Source organism: Sapajus apella, unplaced genomic scaffold (assembly GCF_009761245.1).
Source record: "Sapajus apella isolate SASKATOON/1434 unplaced genomic scaffold, GSC_monkey_1.0 scaffold20, whole genome shotgun sequence".
Taxonomy (NCBI): Eukaryota; Metazoa; Chordata; class Mammalia; order Primates; family Cebidae; genus Sapajus; species Sapajus apella.
Genome location: NW_022436960.1, coordinates 11431265 through 11454015, shown reverse-complemented (window position 1 = coordinate 11454015; position 22751 = coordinate 11431265). Strand labels below are relative to the sequence as shown.

Here is a 22751-nt window from a genome sequence, read left to right as displayed (position 1 = left end):
TGGTTTTTAAAGAGCTATCCCATTGCTCTGTGAGGTGACAGCACTCGAGGGACAGGACAGGGTCTATGAGGGCCAGGGAAGCATACCCCTCCATTCCTGAGAAACATCCCCTCAGGAAACAATTTGGCATTTCCTACAAAACATGAGCTTGTTTGGCAGCCTGACCAACTCATCACCCCTGTTCATCTCATACTGCACGCCTGATTAATAACAATGACATACTGAATACAACTTCAATAGGAAACGGGAGAGGAAGAGCCAACAACAGCATGTTTCCAAACAAACATGCATGCACACATGCCCGCAGACTCACACACCCCCAATATATAAAGCCACCCTTAAAATGTTGGGAAATATAAAATGCTTCCATCAAAACCATTATGTTACTGGGAGGGCCCAGGGTCAAAGATGACTTCCCTTCTCCCAACCAAATAGGTACATCAACATAGTTGGGGATGATAATAGCTGTTATTCTTCTATGTGCCAAACACTGTGGACCTACTATGTGCCAAACACTGTGTTAATAGTCCATATAAGTGTATATATATTGGCTGGGTGCAGTGACTTACACCTGTAATCTCGGCACTTTGGGAGGCTGATGAGGGGATGGATCACTTGAGGTCAGGAGTTCGAGACCAGCCTGTCCAACATGGCGAAACTCTGTCTCTGTAAAAATTAGCTGGGCATAGTGTTGCACACCTGTAATCCCAGCTACTCGGGAGGCTGAAGCAGAAAAATCGCTGAAACTCGGGAGGTGGAGGTTGCAGTAAGCAGAGATCATGCCCCTGGACTCCAGCCTGGGCAGAAGAGTGAATGAGACTCCATCTCAAAATAAATACATACATACATACATACATGTCTATACATCTAGTTTAATTCTTGCAACAACCCTGTGAGAATTAGATATTATCTAGACTTTACAGATAAGTAACTTCTTCAAGATCACAAAGTAGTGGTGGAACAGATTGGATTTGAAAACAAAGCTGCATGTGACTCTGAAGCTCAAGCGCCTTTTGTTAAGTCACAGATTTAGTTGGTAAGTTGTAAAGTCTAGACTTAGAGGTGTTTCATTACTCAAAGCCCATTGGAATTGTCATTTCTTCTGTGGGTTCTTGCTTGTTCTAGACAGAATTCTAATGGTTACAAGTAACAGAAAACCTCTCCAATTTGCTGAAGTAAAAGGAAGGGAATGGCATTCTACTCCTACCCTTACTTTGGGTAAGGAAACAATGGGAACATATTCAGAGATCTGAACAAGCAGGCATCAGAAAGAGCAAGACCTAAGGTAGCCCAGACACCCCTCAGCCTCGCATTTCATGGAGACTGCTTCTTTTTGCACACCTGCACCTCCCAATCAGCTTATCTGAGTCACCAGCCTCTCAAAGCTGCAGTCTACACCTGAGTCTCTGATTACTTCCTCAATGGTATATCTACCCAGCCTTTGGGCTCAGGACCCACCACCTTAGAAGTAAGTGCTTCTCCCTTCCCAGTTTTCTAGGAGAGAAATCTGATTGGCCCAGCTCATACTTTCCAGCCAGGCCACACACAAGGTACAGATTGCTGGCTGGTCTATGGTTGGGCACCTGTTGGTCAGATGTTCACCCTGGTCCACTCAGAGGTAGCTGGAGAGGAAAGGGTGAAGGGATCTGTTGCTGTACCTCTAGGCAGGGAAGTACCCTGAAATCCAGCAGATAGATGCTCAGTTCTTTCTCTCCTTTCCTTTATAAGACTGTCACACATGCATTAGGATTGAATTTTAAGTAGCTTCCCATTGCTCTCCAACTACCCTCTGTTTATTTTCCAGATTCTTATGGTAATACTTATTGTGGTTCTACCTGCAATGCCCTATCAGAGTGCTAAAAACACAGTGAGTGAACTCTAAAAAATGGTTTGTTGTATTTAGGTAGAGTTCATCGTGGAAAGGAACAAGAAAGAAGATCAAGAATCTTTTTTTTTTTTTAATCCCTTTCCCTTGTCCTCAGAAAGATCATCAAAACTAGAGAGAGAATGTCAAATGCCTGATGACAAGTCTTCAGCTGCACTGGCTTAACAGGAGCTTATGTGGAGAAGAAAAATAATTTGAGCCAGAGGAACAAAACTTGAAAATTCTTTCCAACTCTCTTACCAAAAAAGGCATCCAGCCCAACAGCTCTCCACCTGGAGTAAAGCTCCCATGTACTATGTGAAGTGTCCTTGCTCTGATTCCATCCCTTTACTCCCATCCAGAGAATTCTATTTGAACTAAAATAAATGACTCTTCTGCCATTATTGTGGTAAGCTTGATTCTGCTGATTTAAAAAGAATAAAAAAGAAAATGATTGCAAAACCTTTGTATTAAATTACTGGTAACTATGTTACAATCGGCATTGTGACTGAGAGCTGTTAATTTAGGGCATTCTGCTGCCCACAGCTGAGGTGACACTAACTGTATCAACAAGGATGCTTTCAGCCCCAAACAAATAATAGAAAATCCAATTCAATGGCCATAAAAACAAGGAAATGTTTTCATTTCTGCAATGGTCTAAATCATCCACAATTCTTTGAAACTGCTTTCAACAAAAGCTGGAACCTGTGTCCTCTGAACTGTTTCTAGGCTAACTTTAGTGACTGGTCAACCAGCAAAGTACAGTGGAAGTGATGCTATATGATGGCTAATACTAGGTCATAAAAGGTGATACAGTTTCTTCTTAGTTATCTTTGTATGCTTCCTCTTGGAATCCAGCCACCATGCTCTAAGGAAGCCCATGTGGTTTGTGGAGACCCACATGAAGCAGGCCACATAGAAAGGACTAAGGCTCATGACATTCACATCTGACTGAGCCAGCACCGACTGTCCAGTGTGTGAGGGAGCCGTCTTGGAAGTGGATCCCCCTGGCCCTGACTAAGCTGCCCACCTGACCCCTTGTGGAGCAGATAACAAGCCTTTCCTACTGAGCCCTGCCCACATTGCAGACTCATAAATGAAATAATGATAAAATGCTGTTGTTTTAAGCCACTGTTTAGGGAAGGTTTGTTGCACAACAATAGGTAACTAATATGGTTAACCTACTAGGAAGCTCAAAGATAGATCAGGCTTCAGAGTCATTGATTTGCAATTCAACCATTTAGCATTGTTTTCCTTCCCTTTTCTCTATTCTGCATCCTGTAAGTTTCATCCTAAATCTAGCTCCATTTGTGGTTGTAGAACGCCTGCCAGGGGAAGACCCTCTTCCTTCAATTCAGGTAAAGGGAATAGAATGAATTCCCCTAGAATGCTCATAAGAGAAAGTAACTTTCCCCAAAGCCAGCAAACCTCTCCTCTTATCTCTTTGGCCAGAATTAGGTCACAAGCTTATTTTTGAACCAATGCCGGCAAAGAGGATAAGATACCATTTTGACTTATCGGGCCTATCTCTTAAATTGAGACCAATTCCCCAAACCATACGGCTGCTGCTTATGGGATAGAATGGATGTTGGGAAAGCCGCTTCACCAATTTAAGACATCAGAAAGAAGGGACAGATAAATGAGAAAACTCTCAGGTGGTGGCCAGCCCAGGCATGTAACTAAAAGGAAGCCCCACAGGGTTAGCAGTACCTTGGGTAAGCCAGTTGAGGGTCTAGCACGGTATAAATTTTCTACTTTCAAGGCCCACGTGACTGCAGACCTCTTTTTAGCCCCTCTTCTGGCATCTCCTATGTTTGTTACCTGTGTCACCTTCATCAGCCATCTGCATATTTATTACAGCTCCCTTGCAAGTTTCAGCCTAATGGGAGGAAAATGCATTACTCAGCTTCTGGTAACTTTGTTCCAATTTCTCTCCGAAGAAAAACTTCCTGACATATGCAAGGGTTGGTGTCACTATTTTTCCTATTTTTGCCAATGAACCAAGGCTTTATGATAGTCTTGGGAAGATTACTTCTCCTCCCTGGATCTGCCTACTCACATGAAAAATGAAGGGAGTAGACCAGAAGATTAACAACCCCTCCAGCTCCAGGAGTTTCTGTGCTCTTCCTCCTATCTTTTCCAAGATGACTACAGCCTTGCCTGAAAATTCATGCCATTTGTCGCTGCCTAGCTCTTCATAGTCATCACATCCCCAGCGTTCACTATTTTGCTTTCACTGCTCTGGGCCATCTCCAAATCCTGCCTTCCTTTTTCACTTTCTGGACAGGCTGTCACTAAAAGTGATAAGGATTCCTCAGCTTTTCTACATGGCTTTTTGCTGTTTCTACCTTTGACCTTACGTTGCCCCCTTTAAACACAGCACAACACTGTGATGAAGTTCAGCAAACATTTCATTTCCAGAAATTGAATGGGATACTTCTTGAAAAAAGCATTTGTGTGAACTAAGTATAGGAGACTCAGAGTCGACATCTGCTTTTAGTCTCATCATGAGGACCACTCTTCATCCATTCCAAAGTCGTGTGGCCACTGTGATTTCCCACAATTTCATTTCCCCAGTCAGCGCTGACTGGTTCATAAGACAGTATCTGACCCAAGACAATCAATCAAAATCCTTCCCTAGAATTTTTTTTAACTATCACTAGAAAAAAAATAGTCAGTCCTCTTTGCAGTGACACAAGACACTTTGGTAGCCATGTTTCCCAGGTAGAAGAGGTCAGTCCATAATGAAAGAGAATAAGTTGATGTACTGAGAGAAGTAAAGGTACGAGATGGTGAAGGGTTCCAAAGGCAATAGATTTCTTGGTTGCATTCTTGGGTGAATTCACCTCTACTTTTTCCATAGTACTAGTTCATAAACACGCCAGGCATAAGCCCATAAATAATATATTTTGCCTAAGTTAATATATGTTTAGTTCTTGCCACTTAAACACAAGAGATTTAATATGAGTACTGAGAAAACTATGTCCCTGTAAAATTCTTTGGAACTGAGTCTTTAGCGTTTTGATTGGACTGTGATTTATATACATTTTTATTTTCTTTAATTGGTTGCCTCTGAGTATTTGTTTATGGCATGAAAGATTGGGTGTAAAAAATGGGATTTAGGGCCAGGCATGGTGGCTCATGCCTGTAATCCCAGCACTTTGGAAGGCCGAGGCAGGCGGATCACAGGTTAGGAGTTCGAGACCAGCCTGGCCAATGTGGCGAAACCCCGTCTCTACTAAAAATACCAAAAATTAGCCAGGCATGGTGGTGCACACCTTTAATCCCAGCTACTCAGGAGGCTAAGGCAGGAGAATTTCTTGAACCTAGGAGGAGGAGGTTGCAGTAAGCTGAGATTGTGCCACTGCACTCCAGCCTGGGAAACAGAATGAGACACTGTCTCAAAAAAAAGAGGGGGATTTAGAGGCAGAAAACCCAAGTTGAAGTTCTGGCATTAATACTTTTTAAACATGGTGACATTGCAAGAGCCTCCCTGAGCCTCAATTGCTTTCCTAGAAAAAGGGGATAATCATAATTGTTGCCTTGGCAACTCTCAGAGTCATGATGAGCATCAAAATAAGAAAATGGGGAGGGATGAGGCCACATTCATCTTCGCATTTCTAATGTCTACTTTAAAGCCTAGGACAGTGTACTACATACGGAACAAATATTTAGTGAATAAAAGAAAAAACACAAAAGTATTTTATACACTATAAAGTGGGGGTTCCCAAACCACAGGCCATGGACCAGTACCAGTCTGTGGCCTATTAGGAACCAGGCCACACAACAGGAGTTGAGCAGCAGTTGAGCAAGTGACACTTCATCTGTATTTACAGCCTCTCCCCATCACTCATGTTACCACCTGAGCACTGCCCCCTGTGAGATCAGCGGCAGCATTAGATTCTCATAGGAGCACAAACCCTATTGTGAACTGCGCATGTGAGGGATTTAGGTTTCGTGCTCCTTATGAGAACCTAATGCCTGGCCAGGCACGGTGGCTCATGCCTATAATCCCACCACTTTGTGAGGCCAAGGTGGGCGGATCATGAGGTCAGGAGTTCAAGACCAGCCTGGGCAACATGGTGAAACCCTGTCTCTACTAAAAATACAAAAATTAGCCAGGCATGGTGGCATGCACCTGTAATCCCAGCTATTCAGGAGTGTCAAGCAAGAGAATTGCTTGAATTCTGGAGGCAGAGGTTGCAGTGAGCTGAGATTGTACCACTGCACTCCAGCCTGGGTGACAAGGCAAGAATCCATCTTGGAAAAAAAAAATCTAATGCCTGATGATCTATCACTGTCTCCCATCACCCCCAGGAAGGACCATCTAGTTACAGGAAAATAAGCTCAGGGCCCCCATCGATTCTACATTATGGTGAGATGTATAATTATTTCTTCATATATTACAATGTAATAAAAATAGAAATAAAAGTGCACAATAAATGTAATGTGCTTGAATCAACCCAAAACCCCCCCTCACCCTTAGTCCACAGAAAAATGGCCTTCCATGAAACTGGTCCTGGTGCAGAAAGATTGGGGACCACTGCTCTAAAGCACTATTTAAATGCGAATTATATCATGAAGACCACTTTCCAATAATACAGGGTGTGTGTAAATATTCACATTGGCAAGTTACTTTGGTCTTGGGCTGAATGACAATTTCAGTGTCATGAACGGAGCTTCACATAAACAAGCTCTAAAGTGAGTGGGATTTGTGGACAGTACCCCTCCAACATTTCTTTGGTTTTTCTCCCTCTGGTCTAAATAGTTTGTCAAGGTGTCTCTGGTCCCAAGTTCTGTAAGTGGCCAATGCTCTAGAGCTGTTGGATGCTGTTGCAGTAACATCAGAATGAAGAAGGAGGTTTTAAAAATCACCTAAGGCTCTTTCACTTATAATTAGCACATACCCTTACCTGTCCCTTTGAGATATCACAATGGCTGAGGCTCTCATAAATTCTGAAGCTGAAAATTACCTATTTATAACTTCTTTTTCTCTTCCCAAATGGCCATGTAAAATTATGCAAAGAAGACATGCAGAGCCAAGAAGCACACTAGCCTGGTGCCATTGAGCGTACGGGCAAACAGACCTCCACACCATATTAAACCACCAATGTTTATCCTGAATCATCATGAAGTAAAACTCTATACATAGTGGAGTCTGGCTACTAAGACAAAAAGTGGTCCATACCTTATTTTTAACATCCATCATAATGACTAAAGATATTTAAAGGTTTAGTGCTTCAAAAAGTATTTTCTGAATTATTTGAAGTACATTTCCCAAAATGATTCATTTTTTAACTATTCAAAATAGCCTTAGTTTTCAAGTATCATTGCTCATTCAAGGGTTCAATAAGTAAATCACAGTTGCTAGATTCCCATAATGTAAATTTCACAATCCTTAACATTGTACAGTAGGTGAAAACAGACGGTCTCCCAGCAATAGGCATATTCTATTGGAATAAAAATGCAGCTGGGCGCAGTGGATCATGCCTGTAATCCCAACACTTTGGGAGGCCAATGTGTGCAGATCACCTGAGGTTGGGAGTTTGAGACCATCCTGACCAACATGGAGAAACCCTGTCTTTACTAAAAATAAAAAAGAAAGAAAGAAATTAGCCAGGAGTGGTGGTGCATGCCTGTAGTCCCAGCTACTCAGGAGGCTGAGGCAGGAGAATCACTTGAACCCGGGAGGCGGAGGTTGTAGTGAGCCGAGATCGCACCATTGCACTCCAGTCTGGGCAACAAGAGCGAAACCCCATCTCAAAAAAAAAAAAAAAAAAAAAAAAGTTGCTCTGCCTCCCTAGCCTTAAGTTTTTCAATCAGGAAACCTGTCTTTGATCACATTTCCTACTGCAAAGATTACTGTGAAAGAATAGATTATCATGAATTTTTGAATTTTGTTGACCTCACCAATAGATCACCAACTTGTTTAAAACAAATTATCTCCCACTTTCCTACCTTGATAGATGTAATCTAATGTGTGTGCTTTAACCTTTGCTTGACCAGTGAACCATACCAAGTCCAGAAAGTTGCATGGCAAGTTTGAGGAAGAGTGAGAGGGCCCAGAGCCACTGGAGCAAGAGAAAGAGATAGAGAAGGGTAGGAAGAGAGGCCAGAAGAGCATGGGGTGGGGCTTGGGGGAAAGGAGATGGCATGGCTGTTATTAAACATTTGCTGCTACTCTAAATAGGCTGAGAAGCCACTGGAGAGTTTGGAGTTGGGGAATGACATGAACTGATTTCACATTTGTACAGATAACTGTTGGGTTGAAAATGGACTGTAAGGGACAGGGGCAGCAGTGAAGGCAGCGGGGCCAGGTAACTGATTCTGCCTATAATCAAGGTGAGAGAGGAAGGGGGCCGGGACTCGGTGCAGTAGCGAAGGTGCCAGGTATGGGCTTAAATGATGTAACGTATGCACAGCATAATAACTGGCACGGTCAGTCGAGGTAGATGTTCACTGTGATAATGGCATTCTGAACCCCATGACTCGATAGCAGATGGTTGTTCATTGCATGGCAGACCCAGGTAAGTGATTACAAACTAGATAGTCGATGTCATAATTAGAAAAGGAACTTTTTGAACATGTTTGCATGCATCAATTAAAGTGCAATTGAGTCAAAACTAAGAGTTCTTGCTGCCCTTCATTGAATTATCGGCTTGGATTGTTTTTTTAAAAAAAAAAAATCACACACACACACACACACACACACACACACACATACAATCTGTGATCAAAAAGTTATTGAAGTGCTGCGGTTGCCCAGAATCCAGCCTGACCTTGCAGCACTCCTAGTTATTAAAAATCATTTCTATGGGCTTACATTTTTTGGTTTAACAAGCACAAGAGGCCATGAACTCTTAATATCTGTAGCAAACGTGTTAAACATCTGGAATCTGGCATAAGCTTCTCCTGTGGGATGCATTGTTTGTGCAAACTTTTATTGAATTAAAAAAAAAAGTAAGGACTGAGTTTCAAAATATTCGTGTAACCTAGTAAGAATATTTCTCTGAATCCAGAGTCAAAATACAGAGTTTTATAAAACTGATTTATAAACTTAAATTCAAAATTAGGTTAGAAATCTGTTCTTAAAACACAGCATGGTTTTGAAGTGGAACCAAGCTTCAGCTCTGGCTGTAACAGGAAGATGGCCGATCTAAGTTAAATCGTTTTTTCCAGGCTAAAGGCACAGCTTCTGACCAGTCTAAGAAAGCCATGGGGTTTGCAGGAAGGGTGCTGGTCTATGGCTTAGGACAAGTTCTGTGACTTAAACACAGATAATTTTGGGCGACTTACTTTACGCTGGGCTTGATTTTCCTTTTTCCTATAGAAATTGGAAGGAAAAATACTTACCCATGGGTCTTAGAAATGTACAAGCATAAGAAATAAAATAAAATGATAAATGACAGAACTTTTAAAAGCTCTGCACCTAAGAGGAGGAAAAGGAGAAGGAAGGGGAGGGGAGGAGGAGGTGGGGGAGAGGGGAAGGGGGAGGAGGCGGTAGAACGTAAGAGATTCCTATTTGAAGATGCAAAAGACCAAACAAACTGAACAAAGCTTTTTTGTTGTTGTTGTTTTTGTTTTGTTTTTTTTGAGATAGAGTCTCACTTGGTCACCAGGCTGGAGTGCAGTGGTGCACTCACTGGCTCACTGCAACCTCCACCTCCTGGATTCAACCGATCCTCCTGCCTCGTCTCCTGAGTAGCTGGGACTACAGGCACGTGACACCACGCCCAGCTTTTTTTTTTCATATTTTTAGTAGAGACAGGGTTTCACCATGTTGGCCAGGATGGTCTTGATCTCTTGACCTTGTGATCTGCCCGCCTCGGTCTCCCAAAGTGCTGGGATTACAGGCGTGAGCCATTGCGCCAGCCTGAACAAAGCTTTTTAAAGAAGAAAGACTAAGGATTGTCTTCGAACTGTTCCTCAAGGGAGGAACAACCTCTTGTATTTCTTCAGTAACTCCTTGAAGTGCCCAGAGAAGCATCCAGATGCAAGGGACAGTCAAATCAATCTAGATTGACTGACAGACAGACAGGTCCCTCTTGACTTCCACAATCCATACGCTGAACATTCTGAGGAGTAGGGGAGAGTAAAGCCTGGTTCAGCCCACCTATTGCCTCTGCTAGACTGAAGAACAGGAGATAGAGAAGGAGCCAGTCCTCCCCAAAGAGGGACCAGAATAGCTTTTTAAATCCACCTCTCCCTTCTGAGAGGAGGCTGCTATTTCTTGCAATGTAATTTTTGTGCAACTGAGGATCTGGAGGGGTCTGACCCGAACAGTGGGCTGAGAGCTGAGTTTGAGAGTTGGAGCTCTGCGTAACAGAGGAAGATGAATTTGGAGTTTGGGAACTATATAGAAAGAGGAGATGAGGAAGGAAGTTGAGCAGGGAAAAGGTAGGATGGGTGGCTGAAGTGGAAACCAGTGGAACAGCAGGGATGGAGAACTGAAAAGCAGGTTCCCCTCTGCCCCGCCCTCCACTCTCAAATCCTCAGGAAATTTGCCTACACGCCCAAATGCAAATGGAATGTACTCATTTCTGGGGCTGCTATACGATGTACTGCAAACTGAGTGACTTAACGCAATAGACATTTATTCTCTCCCAGTTCAGGAGGCCAGAAGTCCACAATCAAGGTGTCCTCAGGCCAAGCTCCTTCCAGAGGCTATAGGGGAGAATCCTTCCTTGCGTCTTCCTGGCTTGGTCACGTAATTCCGTGGAGTTCCTTAGCTTAGCACCTCAAGACTCCAACTCTGCTTCCATCTTCGCATGCGTGCCTCCGTGTGTCCTCATATAAGGACATCAGTCATTGGATTTAGAACGTACCCTATTCCAGCATGACCTTATCTTAACTTGACTAATTACATGTGCAAAGATGCTGTTTCCAAATGAGGTCACCTTTTGATGTTCCACATGGGCCTTTATTTTCAGGAGGACGCTATTCAAAACTCACTACAGTGTTGTTTATTTTCGTTTTTATGGAAATCAAGTAAGAGGCAGAATCTCATGTCAGGGGCAACTGGTAAGGAATTACAGGATGGTGGGGGATGAGGGGAGTTGAGGCTGTGGTAAAAATGGCCTGTGAACCAAACGAATTCAAGGGAAGTGCCGAGGTTGGAGTCAGAAGTGACCACGAGAATAAAGGTCCCCTCCACTTCCCATAGGAGTTTTTAGACGTGTGGGAAGGCTTTGGAATTCCACAGGGCATGGATTAAGTTCAAAGCAGTATCATCTAGATCTCAAAGGCCAGGAAACCACAGCTGACTTCTGGGTTACAGATAAAACAAAGACACATGAGAGAGAAGAAAAAAAGATGAAGCAGAAGGAAGGACAAAAGGTGGAGCGATGAGCACAAAAGACAGATGAGTTTTCGAAGAGAGACCAGGGAGGAAAAAAGCACAGCTCTCTGGGGTCAGGGTTAAGGCTCTAGCATAGAACCTGGCATATAAAAAGTATTCAAGATGCCGGGCACGGTGGCTTACGCCTGTAATCCCAGCACTTTGGGAGGCCGAGGCGGGTGGATCACGAGGTCAAGAGATCGAGACCATCCTGGTCAACATAGTGAAACTGTCTCTACTAAAAATACAAAAAATTAGCTGGGCATGGTGGCGCATGCCTATAATCCCAGCTACTCAGGAGGCTGAGGCAGGAGAATTGCCTGAACCCAGGAGGCGGAGGTTGCGGTGAGCCGAGATCGCGCCATTGCACTCCAGCCTGGGCAACAAGAGCGAAACTCCGTCTCAAAAAAAAAAAAAAAAAAAAGTATTCGAGATAACTTTAGGGGCTGGGCGTGCTGGTTTGCCCCTATAATCCCAGCATTTTGGGAGGCTGAGGTAGGAGGATCACTTAACGTCAGGAGTTCGAGACCAGCCTGGCCAACATGATAAAGCCCTGTGTTCACTAAAAAAACAGAAATTAGCTGGTGTGGTGGCGCACACCTATAGTCCCAGCTACTGAGGAGGCCGAGGCAAGAGAATAGCTTGAACCCAGGAGGCAGAAGTTGCAGTGAGCTGAGACTGTGCCACTATACTCCAGCCTAGGTGACAGAGGGAGACCTTGTCTCAAAAAAAAAAAAAAAAAAAAAAAGGGGTAAGTTTAGGGAAGAAAAAGGGAAGATAGGGAGAAGGGAGAGCTGTGCATAGAACATGTCGTGTGATGTCACCAACAATTGCCCCTCCCCCGTCCTCAGAGCTGTCTATACTGTGGCTGTTGGTTCATGACCCTAATTAATGTCAAAGGCCAGAGTGCCATGTGGAACCCTCTCTGCATCACAGGTCTTTAGGCTGAGGAAGCAGCAGTCCATTTTCCACCAAGTCCTCTGGAGTCTCTCCATTCTTCTCCAGTGATGCTTATTCTATCTGAACTCTCATTTGAGTGGCCACATACCCCGGCCTCTTTGAGGTTTTTGCTGTCGCTACCGCAGCCAGAGTTTACCTTACCTTGAAAGGTCACAGAAATGATCTAAATTAGGGAATGTCCTTCAACACAAAAAGGCAAGGAGAGCCCTGGGAATTAAGCCAATTGTTTACAGATCACTTGAGATGCAAGTAGTTAAAATAGTCTAGGATTGGAACGATCCCGTGGTTTATGAGAAAGAGCGCTAGACCAAGAGGTAGATCCAGCAAGAGACACATCTGCCAATCTGCCAGTCACTCCCAGCGTTCCCTGGAGCTGGTCAGTCCCCACTCTAGCCTCAGAGTCCTTATTGTAAAGGCAGTTGACCTCATGACAGAATTTCTAGATCCTTTCAGTTGTCATGGACCATAATTCTATACTTTTCCGGAGGCATTCTCAATAAAATAAAATTACCTCCCTGGCCGGGCGCGGTGGCTCACGCCTATAATCCCAGCACTTTGGGAGGCTGAGGTGGGCAGATCATGAGGTCAGGAGTTTGAGACCAGCCTGGCCAACATGGTGAAACCCCGTCTCTATTAAAAATACAAAAATTAGCCAGGTGTGGTGGCGTGCACCTGTAGTAGCCAGCTACTCGTGAGGCTGAGGTGGGAAAATAGCTTGAGTTTGCAGTGAGCCGAGATTGTACCGCTGTACTCCAGCCTGGGCAACAGAGTAAGACTCTGTCACCAAAAAAAAAATATATATATTACCTCCCTGGTACACCCATAGTGAATTGCCAGAGTGAAAATGTTGCTAGAGACTCCATCCCCAGCTTGTAGAGAGTGACCAGGAAATGGGCCTAATTTCAAATCTCTCTGAAATGCAATGAGAGGAAAGTGCTGAGGGAATGTCAAAATGGCACCGATTTAGTCCTCCAAGTCCCTGGAACCATTTATAAATTGAGTCTTGGCAGCCTGGCGCGCTGGCTCACGCCTGTAATCCCAGCACTTTGGGAGGCTGAGGCGGGTGGATCACAAGGTCAGCAGATCAAGACCATCCTGGCCAACGTGGTGAAACCCCGTCTTTACTAAAAATACAAAAATATTAGCTGGGCGTGGTGGCGCGTGCCTGTAGCCCCAGCTACTCGGGAGGCTGAGGCAGGAGAATTGCTTGAACCCAGGAGGTGGAGATTGCAGTGAGCCGAGATCGTGCCACTGCACTACAGCCTGGGCGACAGTGCAAGACTCTGTCTCAAAATAAATAAATAAATAAAATAAACAGTTATGGTTTTGGTGAATGGCTTGGGTATTTGGAACGTTTGAAGTGAAGAAAGATGTAGGGGCACCTGCTGCTTGCTCGGACAATAGGAAGAAAAGCACCAAGCACCCCCACACCCATCATCTTATTTCTCAGAACAAGTGGAGGAGGTATTATCATCCCCCCTTAACAGATGAGAAAAGTAAGGGTCAAAAAAGCTCTGTAAATTAGTCCAGGTCACAAACTAGTAAGTGGCAGACCCAAATCCAGGTCTATTCAACTCCAGCTCCAGCATTCCTTCCACTGTTGGCATTGGATTGGCACTATGATGTCCAGTCGTCTGAGCCAGAACAAAATTCCTATAAAGAACCAGAGTGGTACCCAGCCCACTTTTCCAACTTTGACATAAAGAACAGATCCATGCTTTTGAATTGGGAGTGATGGCTGTTTGGCCAGGGGCCAGAGCACAGAATTGTTCGAGCAGGGATATTTAGCTAGCTCAGTGCCCAGAACAGAGTAGAAGCTTGAAGAAGACGTGGGAATTTTGTTGTTGTTTGTTTTTTCAAGATAGGGTATTGCTCTGTCGCCCAGGCTGGAATGCATTGGTGTAATCATGGCTCACTGCAGCCTCAGCTTCCCGGGCTCAAGCAGTCCTCCCACTTCAACCCCTTGAGTAGCTGGAACCATAGGTATGCACCATTATGCTTGGCTGATTTTTTCTTTCTTCTTCTTCTTTTGTTTTTTTTTTTTTTTTTTTTTTTGGTAAAGATGGGGTTTTACCATGTTTCCTAGGCTGGTCCCAAACCCCTGGCCTCAAGCAATTCACCTGTCTCAGCCTCCCAAAGTGCTGAGATTATAGGCGTGAGCCATCACTCCCAGCCAAGAATATTTGTTGAGAAGTTGAGTAAATACAGGATTCAGGGTTGACATCGACATCTTCTGCAGGTTACAAAAGAAAGATCTGAGGCTCAGAGGGGCCAGATGAGTTGCCCTAGGTCACACAGCAGAAAGAATTGGACAAAGAACCAAAGATGTCTAGACTTCCAGACAGGGATCTTCCTGTCACATCACCATAACTCCTCTGGCCAAGAGAATTTTTCCTGTACATTTAATTAAATGCAGTATACTTTGGGGAGACAAGAATGCTAACCTCCAACTGAGAACATTTATTTGCCTAATGAGTTCATTAGCAAAGGACTCTGCTGCTTCAGGATGCAGAGATAGCTTGGTCAATGCATGCTTCAGTTTGCGTATTAGGCCATGAGTCATTTTTGTTTATCTTAGAATTCTTTTCTCATCTGTTGTGTGTGGTGGCCAGTCACCAGGGATAGGAGCTTTGTCACTCACTCAGGAAGTGATGGACTGACTCCCTGTGAGTGGATGAAGAAACAAACACTGCTTTCATAAATGCAGTCATGCAGATCAAAGAGTGGGTCCTCCACACATGTTCCCAATTAACTGTGGCCTTCCCATTCCATGTCCCTTCTACTCTCCAGTATAGTTTCTAATCCTTTCACAGCCCAAACAACAAAAGAGAAGCCCAGCCCAGCCAAAACAAAAGGAGAGAACAGCCAAAGGAAGATGAAAACATCCTGGTGACTAGTGAGAGAGCTCCAGATATCCCAGTGTCTGGAGCCACCTCGGGATCCTGGGATATCTGGAGCTTCTCACCGCAGGGGGCTGCCTCATCTGCACCCACATCACATCCCACAAGGACCCCGGAGCTCAGTCTCTAGCACCAGACTCTGTGCTTTGATACACACTGCTGGCCATCTTCACAATACCTTCACTCAAATGTCTTATGGCCATCTTCAACTCAGCATGTTTTATTTGTCTAACTGTGTAATTAAGATCTATGCATTTGGCCGGGCGTGGTGGCTCATGCCTGTAATCCCAGCATCTTGGGAGCCCGAGGCGGGCAGATCATGAGGTCAAGAGATCGAGACCATCCTGACCAACATGGTGAAACCCCGTCTCTACCAAAAATACAAAAATTAGCTGGGTGTGGTGGCGTGCGCCTGTAGTCCCAGCTACTTGGGAGGCTGAGGCAGGAGAATTGCTTGAACCCGGGAGGTGGAGGTTGCAGTGAGCCACGATCGCGCCACTGCACTCCAGCCTGGTGCCTGACGACGGAGCAAGACTCTGTCTCCAAAAAAAAAAAAAGATCTATGCATTTAACTGTATGTAAATCTTAACTTAACAAAACATAAAAAGTTAAAAAAAAAAGAAGCAAGCTTAAAATGACATGCACCTTTCCCCTCTACCAAAACTCCTTCTCCTAAGGTCTTTAGCTCACTTCAGGGTATCTCTTGGTTCCCTAAGCCTCCAATCAATCAATCTCCCAATCAATCATCAAGACCTATCGATTCTGCCCATTCCATTTCTCTTGAAGCATTCCCCTTCTCTGCATTTTCTCATCAATTCCCATCATCACATTTTACTCAAATGACACTGACCACCTACTATGGGCCAGGCACTGTGCTGTAAGTCTACATTACAACAACACACAGTGTCGTGCTGGAGTTTGCATGTTAGAACGCCAGGTGGAAACTACACCACAGGGGCACTGGAATACAGAAGGAGTGATTCCCTCTACACAGGGGTCGGGGCGTGGTGGACTGCACAGACCATAGAGGTCAGGAATGGCTCTGGAAAGTTTCTAGAGAGGCTGATCTCTGTTGAAAGATGAATGGGCATTTGCCAAATGGACAAACAGAAGAACTGCATTCCAGCCAATGAGAAGCGCTCAGATGGGAACAGCTGGAGGGAGCATGTAAGCCATTCCGGTTTGTCGGGGATGTGTTTGTTTCTTCGAGAATTTGTTCTAAAGGAGGGGTAAGTGGTAGGAGCTGGAACTGGAGAAGCAGGCAGAAACCAGATCACAGAAGGTGTTGTCAACCCTATTCAGGAGTTTGAAGCTTTTTTTTTTTGAGCTGGATTCTCACTCTGTGTCACCCAGGCTCGAGTGCAGTGGCTGCGCCATCTTGGCTCACTGCAGCCTCCGCCTCCCGGGTTCAAGTGATTCTCCTGCCTCAACCTCCCAACGAGCTGGGATTACAGGCGCCCACCACCATGCCCAGCTAATTTTTGTATTTTTAGTAGAGACGAGGGTTTCACCATGTTGATCAGGCTGGTCTTGAACTCCTAACCTTGTGATCAACCTGCCTGGGCCTCCCAACGTGCTGGGATTACAGGCAGAGGGAATCTCAGCAGGGTTCTAAGTAAGAACCTAGTCAGCCTTGCTCTTTAGAAAGATCACTTTAGAACTAATGTCTCTTATATGAACAACTGCAATTATTTTTCTTAACTCTCATCTCCCCTCCCTCCATACACCATTTCCAAAGTGAAAAACAGGATGATGTGTCTTTCCTAATTAAAAATCAAAACAAAATAAAAACCTCACCACAGCTTCCCATAGCAGACAGTGGCAATTCCAGACTCCAAGGAAAATTGTCTCTGGAGATGTTAATAGTTGTTATGGAGGGCTGGGGGGGTGGAAATCATTTCCTTGCCAAAAAAAAAAAGTTTGATTAACCTTTATACAAAATTAAACAGGTTTCCTTTTCATTGCAGGACTTTTCAGAGCCTTCAATTTTCTGAAATCAACTGTGACTGTTTAAAAAGGGGATTCAGCATTCAAATTCCCCAACTTACTAAACAAGTGAGCTCCTTGATCTTGGGGCATTGAATAGCATCTTCATGAGCTAATCTTCAGTGAAATGCTGACCTCTGCAATATAAAGTCCAAACTCAGCTAGGTGAAGAGTGCAATGAATAATCTAGCTTCAACTTCTCTTCCTTCCTGCCATATACACATCCTTGCATCCTCTGTTTCAATCATACGGGTCTTCTTAGAGCCCCTCCCCTCTTTCTATGCTTGAGGAATTCTTGCTCATCCTTTAAGCCATAGCCAAATAGCAACTCCACTGTGAAAAAGTGGTCTGTGATGAAGGCTGCAGAGATACAGGTTGATCTGAATCAAGGCTACTGTCCATAAAACCCTTTATGTAGTATTTGGAAATTGTTTGGAAGAATAACTGTAATCTGTGAATCTGTGAGGAGCGCTGGACTACGTTTTACAAAGCAAATTAAGAGTTCTTTGTAATTGGCAAAGAGACTGGCCTCTGGAGACTGTGCACTGTCCTGTATGTAAAGAGGCCTCAGTTTTCCCCAGCCTCTCTGCTCTAGACTACAGGAAGAACATAAGCATCATGTCAAGCCACTGGATACCATAATGAACAGAGGACAAAGGGAGTGCTGGAAAGATTTTTGGAAGTGCATGTTTGGGAATGAGTACGGGTTGCCTGGATCTCCGACAAGGGGTCTTGGAATGAAGGAAATTGATCCTAGGATAGACAGACTGGAAATCAGAAAGAACCCAGAGAATGAATCCTCTGAAGAGCAGCTGCAAGGAAGTGCCATGTTCACATAAGTCAATACAGATACTTTCTTTTTTAAAGCAGGGGCAGGAAGAGGACAAGTAACAACAACAACAAAAAAGCTACGGCTTTGTTCAGGGAAAGATGTTCTAGAGATTGCGTCTGTGTGCTTAGGAGAGAAGAAGAGAGGAATGTAAGGGAGAAAAAGTAAAAATGCACAAAAAGCTTTGTAGTTTGTCCCTTGGACCCAGCTTTGCTTTCACTGGACAGGAGCTAACCCTGACTATCGCCTTCCAAATTTGGAATGGAGAACAGGTGGAAGGGAAAGGTGAGCCACTGCAGAGAAAGAAAGAAGAGAGAGAAGAGAGGCAGAGGAAGAAACAAGAGGAGGAAGTGGAGGGGAGCAAAGGGGTTACCAGCTCTTATGCAGAAGTAAACAGGAGCCAGGCATGATAGTTGATGCCTGTAATCCCAGCACTTTGGGAGGCCAAGGTGGGTGGATCACTTGAGGTCAGGAGTTCAAGACCAGCCTGGCCAACATGGTGAAACCCTGTCTTTACTAAAAATACAAAAATTAGCCAGGCCTGGTGGCGGGTATCTGTAATCCCACCTACTTGGGAGACTGAGGCAGAAGGATCACTTGAGCCTGCAAGAGGTAAGTTGCAGTGAGTCAATATCGTGCCACTGCACTGCAGCCTGGGTGATAGAGTGACACCAGGTCTTTGGAAAATACATACATATATACATACACATATATATATTACACATTGCATCTGATTCAGAAACTCAATTTTGTAATTTTAACTAATTTTAAACAGTTGGTCTTAATTTAAATTATAGGCTGGGCGTGGTGGCTCACACCTGTAATCCCAGCACTTTGGGAGGCTGAGGCGGGCAGCTGGCTAGAGTTCAGGAGATTGAGATCAGCCTGGGCAACATGGTGAAACTTCATCTCTAACAAAAATACAAAAAAATCATCCAGGGTGGTGGCGGGCACCCGTGGTCCCAGCAACTTGAGAGGCTGAGGTGGTAGGATCGCTTGAGCCCAGGAGGCGGAGGTTGCAGTGAGCTGAGATCACACCATTGCACTCCAGCCTGGGTGACAGCGTGAGACTCTGTCTTTAAAAAAAAAAAAAAAAAGTAAAGCATGGACTCAGAGTTTGACCCGGGGAGGAAGAGGAAGAAAAGGAGAATCAGCCCCATCTCCGCCCTCCTGTTAGTTTTCACCTCAGCCATCAACAGGTTTGTTGGTATTTGTTAAACCAGCTAAGGAGTGGAGTGGGGCTGAGGGAAATCTGGTGACAATTAAGGTCAGGAACAGCTTGGAGGCGATGTCCCAGGATGGAGGCCTCCTGCTGCGGCAGATCACGTGTGAGGAGCACGGGGCACCTTGGCTGAGCATTTGCTGGAAGGAGCCACTTCCTCTCCTCCCTACGGCCCACCCCATGCCTGCAGTCACTCCAAATGAGGCAGCCTGCTTCTTTTTGGTGTGCCTTATTGTCCCAAAACTTGTTGCAGTACACCCAGGAGCTCTCCACCAATAGACGGAGTCTCGCTCCGTTGCCAGGCTGGAATGCGGCAGTGTGATCTTGGCTTACGGCAGCCTCCGCCCCCTGGGTTCAAGCAGTTCTCTGCCTCAGCCTCCCGAGTAGCTGGGATTACAGGTACTCACCACCATGCCTGGCTAATTTTTGTAGTTTTAGTAGAGACTGGGTTTCACCATCTTAGCCAGGCTGGTCTTCAACTCCTGACCTCGGATGATCCGCCCGCCTCGGCCTCCCAAAGTGTTGGGATTACAGGCATGAGCCCCCCCGTCCCCCTGCCTTCATCTTTACATTATTTTTCAAGACTATTTCAAATTCCTGAAAAAGTCACTACCTGTCAACATGCAGTTCCCCTCTGAAAGAACAACAATAATGGCAATTCAATAGGTCACTCCTGTGTTGACACCTATTTTCTCACTTTAATGATTTATTTCTCTGATGGCTGCTGGCTAAGATTCCTTATTAAGAATCATTAGCAAGTCAAACATTCTAACTGGAGGCTTTCATCCCAGCAAAAGCTACCAAAGTGATAAACCTTGCCTCTATGCACTCCTTTGTCTTGGAGCCTCTTGGTTTTCGTTTTTTGTTGTGTTTTTTTTTTTTTTTTTTAAATAACCTCTTTTAGTTATGTCCAGGGATTCCGACAAAGATATCAGCCATTTGTTAAGTAACAGCACTAAGAAATTTGAAAACAAAAATATCAGCACAAGGAACAATCTGTATATTTGTTTGTGGTTTATGAGCACTGGCCAATTCCAAAATAATGGAGATTTGCTAAGTGCTCACTTTTTTTTTCCAGAGAAGAAAATATTGGATTCAAAGTAAACACAAATTGTATTAAAAAGAAAGAAAAAGTTTAACATTTATTAGTGTTTCCTTTCAAAATATTTAGTAATTCTAAGCAGAGGCAACTTATTCTACATTTCAAACCCGTCTATAAACGTTCATAAGAATTTTTCTTGCATAAGAGAGATGTCTTATTTTTAAAATCTAACTAAAATCAGTTTTGTTGACCTTACTACTGCACCTAGCACATTATATCCAGTTTTGTCTTGTATGCTGCATAAACTCATGGATGAAGGTGTTATCCGTGGACTGTCTATGCCATTCATGTCTCTGAATCCAGCAACCGGCTTAAGCAAAGTGGATTCTCAACCAAAGTATGTGATCCTCTCAAGACAAAGACCTTTTACAAACGGGATTTCATCTGGCAAGAGGGGAGTAGAGAAGAGCTCCTTGGTCAAGTTTTCTTGTTGGCTCAGAATGAACAACTTGGGCACATTACGGTAAACACCCAGGCCACAAAAATGCACTGAAACCACTGAAAATGAAATAATCAGACCTACTTAAATGTTTTTACCATCTGGGCAAATAACACCCCAAGGGCCAAGACATACGTAAGAAAGTGTCTAAGTATTTTACCCAAGCCTGAGAGGCAACAGGTAGGTGGAGGAAAGACAGATTTTTGTGGATTTTGTGCCAGTTAGAAAGTGTCACGATTGGCAAACCACTGCGAAACTCTGAAATTGCAGCGAAATGGAAATGCTGGCTGTCATCCCCAAAGTACATTTCAAGGAATCACAAAACTTTAGAATTAGAAGCAATTGAATGAAAGTTTTCACCCTTCTGAAAGTTGGAAGATGAGGTGGTAATACAAGAGCTTTTGCAGTGTCCCTGCTCTGAATCCTGCACCCCTTCCACTGCAGTACCTTCATTCTTCAGGGCCTGATGGAGCAGTTCAGAGCAGGGATCACTTGACAAGCTCACAGCCCAGCTCCTGGATGGGACAGGGCTGACAAGGAACAGGCGTGGGGAGCCTGGAGATCTCAGGGTCCAGGAAAAAGCCCTCCCCATTGGAACCGCACAGCAGAGCACAGCACTGGGATCCAAGAGCAGGCTCATGCCCAGTCTTGTACAAAAAATCACATTTAATGATCCCTAAGGGGTGGGTGAAGCAAGTAGCATTTGGGGTTCTGGGAGCCTCTGGAACTGTTTCCCAAATGCTTCGGGCTTGACTTTGCAGTACACACTTTGCCCTGGACTGTTTTTCCCTTAATTTTTAGGCCCAAGTGTATTTTAAGGTAAATGAATCCCACATGCCTCTGATGAATTTATACTGAACTCATCAGACCATGTTTTGAAAGAGCAATTGGAGGCCCAAGAAGCCCTTGGAGGCTGCTTTTATGAGCCTCTGTGTGCTGCTTTTCTTAGAAGCAGAAAGCCACATTTTGACATGAACAAATAAAACACAGAGCCTAGAGACTTGGATCTGGTTCCAAATGTGGCACCTCTGAAACCAGTGGGTCCTCAAATCATCAAGACAAAAAGCTTCCCAGCCTTTCTGAAAAGTTCATGGAAACTTACCCCTGTGTTCTGTTGAGCCTAGAGGCAGTGGTTCGGAGGTGCTCGGGACAGAGCTCACATAAACTTTCAGCGTTTCTGATTCCACACTTCTTGCCGGCACCTGAGTCTCCCCACACAGCAGACTCAGGCTTACTGCTGCCTTCTGGTCTTTGCTCTTCAGGTGCCGAGCTGAGTGAGTCCCAAGGGAATCACCCTTTGTTTTCTGAGCTTTGAAACCAAAGCATCCTGAGCCATTTGTTGCTGCTTCGATTGCTAACACCACTTGACCCTTACTGAAGAAGCACAAGCAGGTGTGGTTTAGATGTAGTTAGGGAAAAAGATACCCACAGCAAGAGCAAAGTGAGGTGTGTGGTGTGGGTGTGAGAAATGCTCTTGGGTGAGGAGAGAGGACTTGCAGCTTCTCAGATGCTATAGGGAGTGGAACATGCTGTTTCCTTCCACTGAAGGCCTAAGATGCTACTAAATGAAACAGGAGAGTTCCCTGCCCCCCTCACAGGATGTGCAACAGGGGGTGGCTCTCTGTTCAGCCGCCTCAAGCTAAAACCCCTTATGGGAAGGGGAGTATGCAGATGGGCAGGTGCAGGAACCAGGGTGAGCACTTTTGGGCGCCAGCCCTATGACAGCATCTAGGGCTGGGTGTCTGTGACTTCCAAAGCCCAAGTAGGCACGTGTTACAGTGCAGTCTCTTTGCCTTGCCATCCGTGGACAGCTTAAGTGTTAACTGGTTTAGTGGACCCTCTGCCCTTTTGCAAGGGTAGAGGGCCAGTGTGACAGCTTTCTGTATCCCAAGCTCTTAACCAGCATCCTGGAGGAATCAGGTGTCACACATGAACTTGAAGGATGAATGTGGGGGTTTTATTGCGTGGTGGAAGTGGCTCTAAGCAGGATGAATGGGGAGCTGGACAGGGGATGGAGTGGGAAGATGATCCTCCCCTAGAGTCTGGCCATTCAGTGGCCAATTCTCGGATCGTCTCCAGCCGAACTCCTCCCAATTTTTCTTCTTTCCTTCT

The 22751-nt window shown here is 44.7% G+C and overlaps 1 protein-coding gene across 1 annotated transcript in view; it reads right to left on the bottom strand.

Moving 5' to 3' along the window:
• Positions 1–22077, bottom strand: part of TC2N (tandem C2 domains, nuclear) — an 89615-nt gene extending 67538 nt beyond the window's left edge. Inside the window, exon 1 of the mRNA XM_032287617.1 lies at positions 21742–22077. The gene's annotated coding sequence lies outside the window, so the exon portion shown is untranslated. The remainder of the gene's footprint in view (positions 1–21741) is intronic.
• Between the last annotated feature and the right edge of the window lie 674 nt (positions 22078–22751).